Source organism: Hylobates moloch, unplaced genomic scaffold, assembly GCF_009828535.3.
Source record: "Hylobates moloch isolate HMO894 unplaced genomic scaffold, HMol_V3 SCAFFOLD_24, whole genome shotgun sequence".
Taxonomy (NCBI): Eukaryota; Metazoa; Chordata; class Mammalia; order Primates; family Hylobatidae; genus Hylobates; species Hylobates moloch.
In genome coordinates, this window is record NW_026652299.1 from 35,015,732 (window position 1) to 35,024,822 (window position 9,091).

General features: G+C 40.9%; 1 long non-coding RNA gene across 1 annotated transcript in view; it reads right to left on the reverse strand.

Annotated features, from left to right (window-relative positions):
• LOC131382436 (uncharacterized) overlaps window positions 1-7,836 on the reverse strand; it is a 33,133-nt gene extending 25,297 nt beyond the window's left edge. Inside the window, exon 1 of the long non-coding RNA XR_009211930.1 lies at window positions 7,272-7,836. This is a non-coding gene — a long non-coding RNA (uncharacterized LOC131382436). The remainder of the gene's footprint in view (window positions 1-7,271) is intronic.
• Window positions 7,837-9,091: the final 1,255 nt, after the last annotated feature.

Consider the following 9,091-nt stretch of genomic DNA (forward strand, 5'->3'; position numbering starts at 1 on the left):
AATATGTATATTTGTTTCTCAGCCTTTAGGCTAAGATCAAGTGCAGAATATACATACTTATTCATATGTGTATATTAATAAATATTAGAATATATATTTATATGAATGAATATAATACAATTTAATATATAAAGTGCATATATGTGTATACAAATATATACACTTGTGTATGCATGTGTGTATATACTCACTCTATAAACTGATATTTTCTTTGTATAAATTTAAGGCATACAAGTACAATTTTGTTACATGAATATATTACTGTATTAGGATATTCTTGCATTGCTATAAAGAAATACCTAAGGCTGGGTAATTTATAAAGAAAAGAGGTTTAATTGGCTCACAGTTCTGCTGGCTGCACAAGAAGCATGGGGCTGGCATCTGCTGCTGATGAGAGCCTCAGGAGGCTTCCAATCACGGCAGAAGGAAAAGGGGGAGCAGGTGCATCACATGGCGAAAGCAGGAACAAGACACGGGGAGGAGGGCCCATGCTCTTTTAAACAACCAGGTTTCGTATGAATTACCAGAGTGAGAACTTGCTCATTACCAAGGGGAGAGTGCTAAGCCATTCATGAAGGATCCACCCCCATGACCCAAACACCTCCTACCAGGCCCCACTTCCAACACTGGGGACTACATTTCAGTGTGAGATTTGGAGGTGACAAATATACAAACTGTATCATTCAGCCCCAAGTCCCTCAAATTTCACATCTTTCTCACATTGCGAAATATATTCATTCCTTCACAATAGTCACCAAAAACATTAACTCAAAAATCCCAATTCCCAAGTCCAAGTCCAAAGTACCATCTGGAGATGAGTTCCTAGCACCTATGACCCTGTAAGATCAAAAGATGTTATTTACTTCCAAGATACAATTGTGGCACAGGCATTGAGTAAACATTCCCATTCCAAAAGGGAGAAACTACTCAAAACAAAGGGATTATAGACCCTACACAAGTCTGAAACCCAGCAGGGCAGTCATTACATCTCAAAGCTCCAAAATACCCTCCTTTGACTCCATGTCTTGCATCCACGACAAGGATGCAAGGGATGGGCTCCCAAGGTCTTAGGCAGCACCTCCCAACACGGCTTTTCAGGGTACAGCTGCTTTCACAAGTTGGAGTTAAGTGTCTGCAGCTTTTCTAGATGTAGGGGGCAAGCTGCCAGTGAATCATCATTCTGGGGTATGGAAGGCAGTAGCCTCCTTCCCACAGATCCACTAGGCAGTGCCCTGGTGGGGACTCTGTGTGAGGGCTCCAACCCCATATTTCCCCTTGGCACTGCTGTAATAGGGGCTTTCTGTGGGGGCCCTGTCCCTGTAGCAGGCTTCTGCCTGGGTACCCAGACTTTCCCATACATCCTCTGAAATCTAGGGGCAAGCTGCCAACCACCCTTCACTGTTACATTCCTCAAATCTTCGGGCTTAACACCACATGGAATCTACCAAGGTTTATGGCTTGTGCCCTCCAGAGTAGCCTGAGCTGTGTCTGGGGCACTTTCAGCCAAGGCTGGAGCTGGAGCTGCTGGGATGGAGAGAACAGTGTCTCAAGGCTGGGCCTTGCTCTCAAAACCATTCTTTCCTTCTAGGCCTCTGAGCCTGGGATGGGAGGAGCTGTCCCAGAGACTTCTGAAATGCCTTTGAAGCCTTTTTCCCATTGTCCTGGATATTAGCATGTGCCTCCCTTTTAGTTAGGCTACTCTCTAGCAAGTGTTTGCTCCACAGCCTGCTTGAATTCCTCTCTTGAAAATGCTTTTTCTTTCTCTGACACATGGCTAGGCTCCAAATTTTCCAAACTTTTCCTTTTAATAGTAAGTTCCGATGTTAAGTCATTTCTTTGCTCCTGTACGTGATCTAAGCTATTAGAAGCAGCCAGGCCACATCCTGAATGCTTTGCTGCTTAGAAATTTCTTCCACCAGATAACCTAAGCCATCACTCTTAAGCTAAAATTTCCACAGATCCCTACGGCTTGAACACAATGCAGCCAAATTCTCTGCCAGGTTGTAACATGGGTGACCTTTATGCCAGTTCCCAATAACTTCCTCATTTCCATCTGAGACCTTGTCAGCCTGGCCTTCACTGTCCGTATTTCTACCAGCATTTTGCTTACAACCATTTAACCAGTCTCTAAGATGTTCCAAACTTCCCCTCACCTTCCTGTCTTCGTCGGAGCCCTCCAAACTCTTTCAACCTCTTCCTGCTATGCACTTCCAAAGCTGATTCCACATTCTCAAGTATCTTTATAGCAATGTCACACTTTTGGTGCCAATTTTCTGTATTAGGCTGTACTTGCATTGCTATAAAGAAATACTGAGGCTAGGTAATTTATAAAGGGGTTGAACTGGCCCACAGTTCTACAGGCTGTACAAGAAACATGGTGCTGATATCTGCTGCTGATGAGGGCCTCAGGAAGCTTCCAATCATTGCAAAGTGAGTGCAGGTTCATCACATGGTGAGAGCAGCAGCATGAAAGAGACAGAGGAGAGGCTGGGCACAGTGGTTCATGCCTGTAATCCCAGCACTTTGAGAGGCCAAGGCAGGTGGATCACTTGAGGTCAGGAGTTTGAGACCAACCTGGACAACACAGCAAAACTCTGTCTCTACTAAAAATATAAAAATTAGCCAGGCATGGTGGCGTGTGCCTGTAGTCCCAGATACTTGGGAGGCTGAGGCAGGAGAATTGCTTGAACCTGGAAGACAGAGGTTGCAGTGAGCCAAGATCACACTACTGCATTCCAGCCTGGGTGACAGAGACAGATTCCGTCTCAAAAAATTTAAAAAAAAGAGACAGAGAGAGAGAGACGAAGTGCCACACTCTTTTAAACAACCAGATCTTGCATAAACTACCAGAGCAAAAACTCACTCATCATCAAGGGGATGGTGCTAAGCCATTCATGAGAAATCCACCCCCATGACCCAAACACCTTCCCACCAGGCCCCACCTCCAACAGTGGGGATTACATTTCAACACAAGATTTAGAGAGGACAAACATCTAAATTGTATTAATTGCATGGTAGCAAAATATGAGCTTTTACTGTATCCATCATCCGACTAATGTACATTACACCCATTAAGTAATTTTTTATCCTCTATTCCCCTCCCACCTCCCCACCCTTCTGAGTCTCCAATGTCTATCAGTCTATACTCTGTATATGTGTATACATTATTTAGCTTTCACTTATAAGTAAAAACATGCAGTATTTGTCTTTCTGTTTCTGAGTTGTTTGACTTAAGATATATTTTTACTCAACTGTCATGTTATTTGCAGTTTTTCCATTGATTTGGATGAGGAGGAACTTCCAGATATATGATCATGTTACTTGCAAAGAAAAATGGCATTACTTCTTGCTTTGCCATTATTGTGCCTCTAGTTTTTTTCTCTTATCTACTTGCTCTGATTAGTATCTGTAACACAATATTCAATAGTACTGGAGGTGGTCAGCATCCCACATTAGTGACACAGTCTCTAGTTTTCCCATTAAGCAAAATTCAACTTTTGGGCTAGTACATGCACAAATGCATGCTTGTGTGTGTATTCATGTTAAGAATATATCCATGTATTTATATTTCATTTCCATTTTTAAGGATTTTTTTCAAATACTTTTATGCATCTATGGAGATTGGAATGTTTTTCTTCTTATCTCTATAAACATGATGGATTGTATTAATGAATTACCTAATATTGAATAACCTTTACATTACTGGAATAAACTCAGCTTGATAATGGCATATTATTTTTAAAGTGCTGTTAAATTCTGCTTGCTAATATTTTATCTAATTTTTTTGAAGTAATATATTTCAATTAATATAGTGATTATATAATATATTTACTACAATTATTTGTCAGTTTCAGTTTTGATGTAATACTTGCTTCACAAAACTATAAGGTTTTTTTTTTCTTTCTCCATACCCACAAGCTTTTTAAGTAGTTTTGGAATTTATCTGATTGGTAGAATTCCTGTCACTCCATCTGAGTTTGATGCCTTCATTGTGAGGGTGCGCTTCAAACCATGTTCTTTATTTCTTCTATCATAATTGGTCTGTTAGACTTTGACTAAAGTAAATTTTGGCAGATTGTATTTTTCTTGACAATTATCTATTTCATCTAGAATTTATGTGCATCTGCAAATACATGATCTGAATAGGCCTATACCCACTAAATAAATTCAATCAATAATAAGTTTCCAAAGAAAGCACTAGGCCTATATGGATTCACTAGTAAATATTACCAAACATTTAAGGAATAAATTATATCAGTTGTCTACAATCTTTTCCAAAGATAGAAGCAGAAGGAATACTTCCTAACTCATTCTATAAGGCCAGCATTACCCTAATATCAAAGCCAGAGAAGAACATCACAAGAAAATAAAACTACAGAGCAACATCTCTCATGAAAACTACAGAGCAATATCTCTTATGAATATAGATACAAAAATTCTTAACAAACCGTTAGCAAATAAAATCCAACAATGTATAAACAGAATTATACACCATGACCAAATGGGATTTACCCCAGGTATACGAACCTGATTCAATATTAGAAAATCAATTAATGTAATCCACCACATCAACAGGCTATAAAAAAATCACATGATCATATTAATTCATACAGTAAAAGCATTTGACAAAACCCAACACCCATTCATGACAAAACCTCCCAGAGAACTAGGAATAGAAGAAAATTATTCAACTTGATAAAGAACATGTACAAAAACCCCACAGCTACCATCATACTTAACAGTAAGAAAATTGAAGCTTTCTTGATAAGATCAAGAACAAGACAAGGATGTCTCCTCTCCCCACTGTTCTTCAACACTGTATTGGAAGTACTAGCTAATTCAATAAGATGAGAAAAGGAGATAAAACATATACTTATTTGGAAGAAATAAATAAAACTGTCTTTGCTTCCAGATAACATGATTGTTTATGTAGAAAAAACAAAAGAATCAACCAAAAAAAGCTCTTGGAACTAGCAAATCATTATCAAGGTTGCAGTATACAAAAAAAGGTTAACATACAAGAATCAATCACTTTCCTATATACTAGCAATGAAAAAGTAGAATTTGAAATTAAAAACACATTACCATTGACATTGGCACCCCAAAAATAAAATAGGTATAAATCCAACAACATTCATGTACAATCTCTCTAAAGAAAACTATAAAACTGTAGGGAAAGACACCAAATAACTAAATAAACGGAAAGATATTCCATGCTAATGGATAGGAAGACTCAATATTGTCAAAATGGCAGTTTTTCACACTTGCTCTATAGATTCAACACAATTCCCATCAAATCCTAGCAACTTATTTTTGTGAGTATTAAATTGACTCTAAAGTTTATAATGGAGAGACAAAAGATCCAAAATAGCCAACTAAATATTAAATGAGAAGAACAAAGTTGAAGGACTTGACACTACCCAGCTTTAAGACTTACTGTAAAGCTACAGTGATCAAGACAGCAAGGTATTGGCGAAAGAATAGACAATTAGATCAATGGAACGAATAGAAAGCCCAGAAAAAGACTCAAATAAATATAACAGATATTTGATAAATGAGTAAAGATAACACAATAGCACAAAGGTAAGTGTCTTCAACAAGCAGTGCTGGAACAATTGGACAGGCACGTGTAAAAAAATGAATTTAGACACAGGTCTTATACACTTCACAAAAAATTAACTCACAGTAGATCACAGACTTAAATATAAAATGTAAGACTATACAACTCCTAGAAACTAACAAACGACAATGCCTTTTTAGATACACCACCAAAATTAAAAACTTCTGCTTCGCAAAAGACACTGTCAAAAGAATTAGAAGACAAGCCACAGATTGGCAGAAAATACTTACAAAAGACATGTCTGATAAAAGACTGCTATCTAAAACATACAAATAACTCTTTAAACTCAACAATGGGAAAACAAACCATCTGAAAATGGGCAAAAGCCCTGAACAGACACCTAGCCAAAAAAGCCATGCATATGGCAACTAAGCATATGAAAAGATGCACAACATAATACATCATTAAGGAATTGCAAATTAAAACAATAAGAAGATACCACCACACATCTATTAGAATGGCTAAAATCTAAAACACCAACATCAAATGCTGGCAAGGATGTGAAGCAACAGGAACAAGACATGAAAGAAGCTAATCTGCAAAGGCTACATACTCTGTGACTCCAACTATAAGACATATTGGGAAAAGTAAAACCATAGAGATAGTAAAAAGATTAGTGGTTGCAGAGGCAGCTGGAAGAGAGGTATAAACAGGCAGAGCACAGAGGAACTTTAAGGCAATGAAACTATTGTGTACAATATTATAATGGTGGATAGATGTCATTATACATTTGTCAAAATCCACGGACTATATCACACCAAGAGTGAACACTTCTTTAAACTCTTTGCATTCACATGTGAACGGAAATGAAAAATGTTTTCCCTATTTCATCTGCTGTTTACAAATAAGCCCACTACTGTCCAGTAATTATCCAGGAGTGCTTTGAGTCTTCTGCTCTCAGATCTATAAGATACTGTGTTGCTTCCCTCAGCTTACTCCTTCCAGATGCTGTTGCCACATGGACCTAGCTATAGGGAATTTGTCCCCAACAGCTTTCATCTTGAGGCTTGTGAATAAAACTTGCTACCTAATTTTATTGCAGATGTGGTCTATTTTGCTCTACCTGTTTGTATGGAGGACCTGAAGAGATCAAAAAATTACACTTAGACTATCACTGTCATCCTGTAATTACCCCTTCTGATTTTTACTCAAGCAAATAAACATTCTAGAATATTAAAATATTTGAGCCTACTTTTCAACCTCAGGCTAATGCCACAGTAAATGGACTCCCTCACCTTAGACTACATATGTAAAAGTTCTGTTTATTGAGTGCTTTTCCACGTCTGTGCTCACTTTTAATTTAAAATTTCAGACTCCATCCTCACAATAATTTTTTAAAGTAGACATTGCTAGCCCTGAATAGATCCTTTGCTTCTCCTCAAGTCATTTTAATGACACGGTCTTGCACTGTCACCGAAGATGGAGTGCAGTAGCCTGACCATAGCTCACTGCAGCCTCAACCTCCCGGGCTCAAGGGATCCTCCCACTTCAGCCTCCTGAGCAGCTGGGAACACAGGCGTGCACCACAGAATCCAACTAATTTTTGTATTTTTTGTAGAGATGGGGTCTCGCTTTGTTCCCCGGGCTGTCTATGCTATTCTTATATCCATCTCTGGCTACAGATGTTTCTTTTCACTTTATGAAAACTTACCCTTCTATGGCGGAGTTTTATCTTCAAGCGTCTACTGACCAGAGCGTTTTCTGGGACTCCCCTGCCCCTCTGCTCCCTTGCTGGCAGGCCAGGCCTGTGTTTACCTCCACAGTTCCCCCGCGGAACTGTGTAGCTCCTCTTCAGAGACTGTTCCAGCCTCAGGGGTGACGCCACGAGCTAAGATCTGGACAGGTGTGGGGGTGCGTGATTGCAACCGTGTGTCTTCCTTCCCCAGGGCTGGATGAGACTGGCCAGGAGGAAAAGAGAGGGACAGTCTGTGGCGGATTCCCATTCTCCTGCCTCTGCACAGGCTACTTTCTGCCATTCCTGCTCACTTGCAGAGCTCCTGGTAAGGGGACAGTGCATTCCTGAAAACGCAAAGCCTCCTCTCTACCAATCACTCCGTTCTTGCCTGGGCTTCACACAGGCCAGCGCGCGCTCAGCTCGGTGCATGCAGCTGGGCCCTGCGAGCCACGCTTCTGCGGCCCCGCTGGCCCTGCCGATGGGGGGCGTGAATGGAAGGCCGCGCGGCTGGAGAAGGGCGGGCTCCCTCCGGTCTCTGCCCCGAGGGCTTCCCGGCGCCTGCGCGTCCCACCCCCTTGCCGCTGAGTCCTGCACGTGCGGAGGCGACCTCTTTGTGAGGTCAGTGTGAAGGAAGCGACCTCTTTGTGACGTCTGCGACCTCTTTGTGACGTCAGCCCCTGCCGGTGCCCCGCACAGCAGCCAGCAGCTCCCAGCCCAGGCAGGAGGTGCACTGGCCTCCCCGCGGCCTTCTGAGGCCTAAGCTCCAAGCCCTGCCTTTCGTGCCCTCTACGCTAGACGCGCGGCCACAGCCCACAGTGGATACCTCATGGCGACTCAGAGTCCTTTCTTTAACCACTGGGCTACATTCTTCACATGACGTTTTATCGGTAAAATAAGCGGTGTGGCTCCCCTCTCCTGACCGGGCTGCGTCCCAGGACAGAGCCGGCTGGAAACGCCCCGCTTGACTGGAGAGCACTGCCCGTGCTGCGGCGGGTGCCCCTTTCACAGGAGCTGGAGTGCGCCTCAGTGCAGAGATGGCGTGGCTGGGAGGGACTTCCCCTTCCCAGTCCTCCCCTTACATCACAGGGCACAAGAGCCATTGGAAAAGCATTTAGAGAAATCATAGCGAAAACTTTCCAGATGTGGCAAAAGACAGCTGCAGATTTAAAAAGTTAAGCAAACCTCAAGAATCGTAAACCCAAAGAAGTTCATGCCTATCACATCATAATTAAACGTCAAAAAAACAAGGCAGAATAAATTTTGAAAGCAACTGGAGAGAAATCAAATGTTCATGAGGCAACACCAATTCAAGTCAGCTGAGATTTCACCTGAAACCATAGGGCGCAGAAGGGAGTGACTATTTTTAAAAGTATTGAAGGAAAAGAACTGTCAACTGTAGATTCAATAAGTGGCACAATTCCTCCAAGGAGTGAAAGGAATAAGTACTTATCAAACATAGGAAAACTAAGAAAATTTGTTGTATCTTTAAAGAGTACCTAAAAGAAATTCGCTAAAACGAAAGGAAATCAACAACAACAAAAGGACTTGGAACTTTAGAAAGAAAAGGAAAACATTAAAGTAGATTTTAGAAATTAGGAAAGATATAATAAATATCCTTCAACACATGAGTTGCCAAATTCATATTTGATGGTTAAAGCAAAAATTATATGACCATCTGATACAGTTCTCTTTTTATGTAGTGAAAATACTTAAGCTCACTATACATAAAAAGTGGGAAGAATAAAAAGACCTAAATGACGTAAGGTATCTAAACTTCACTCAAAGTGGCAAACATT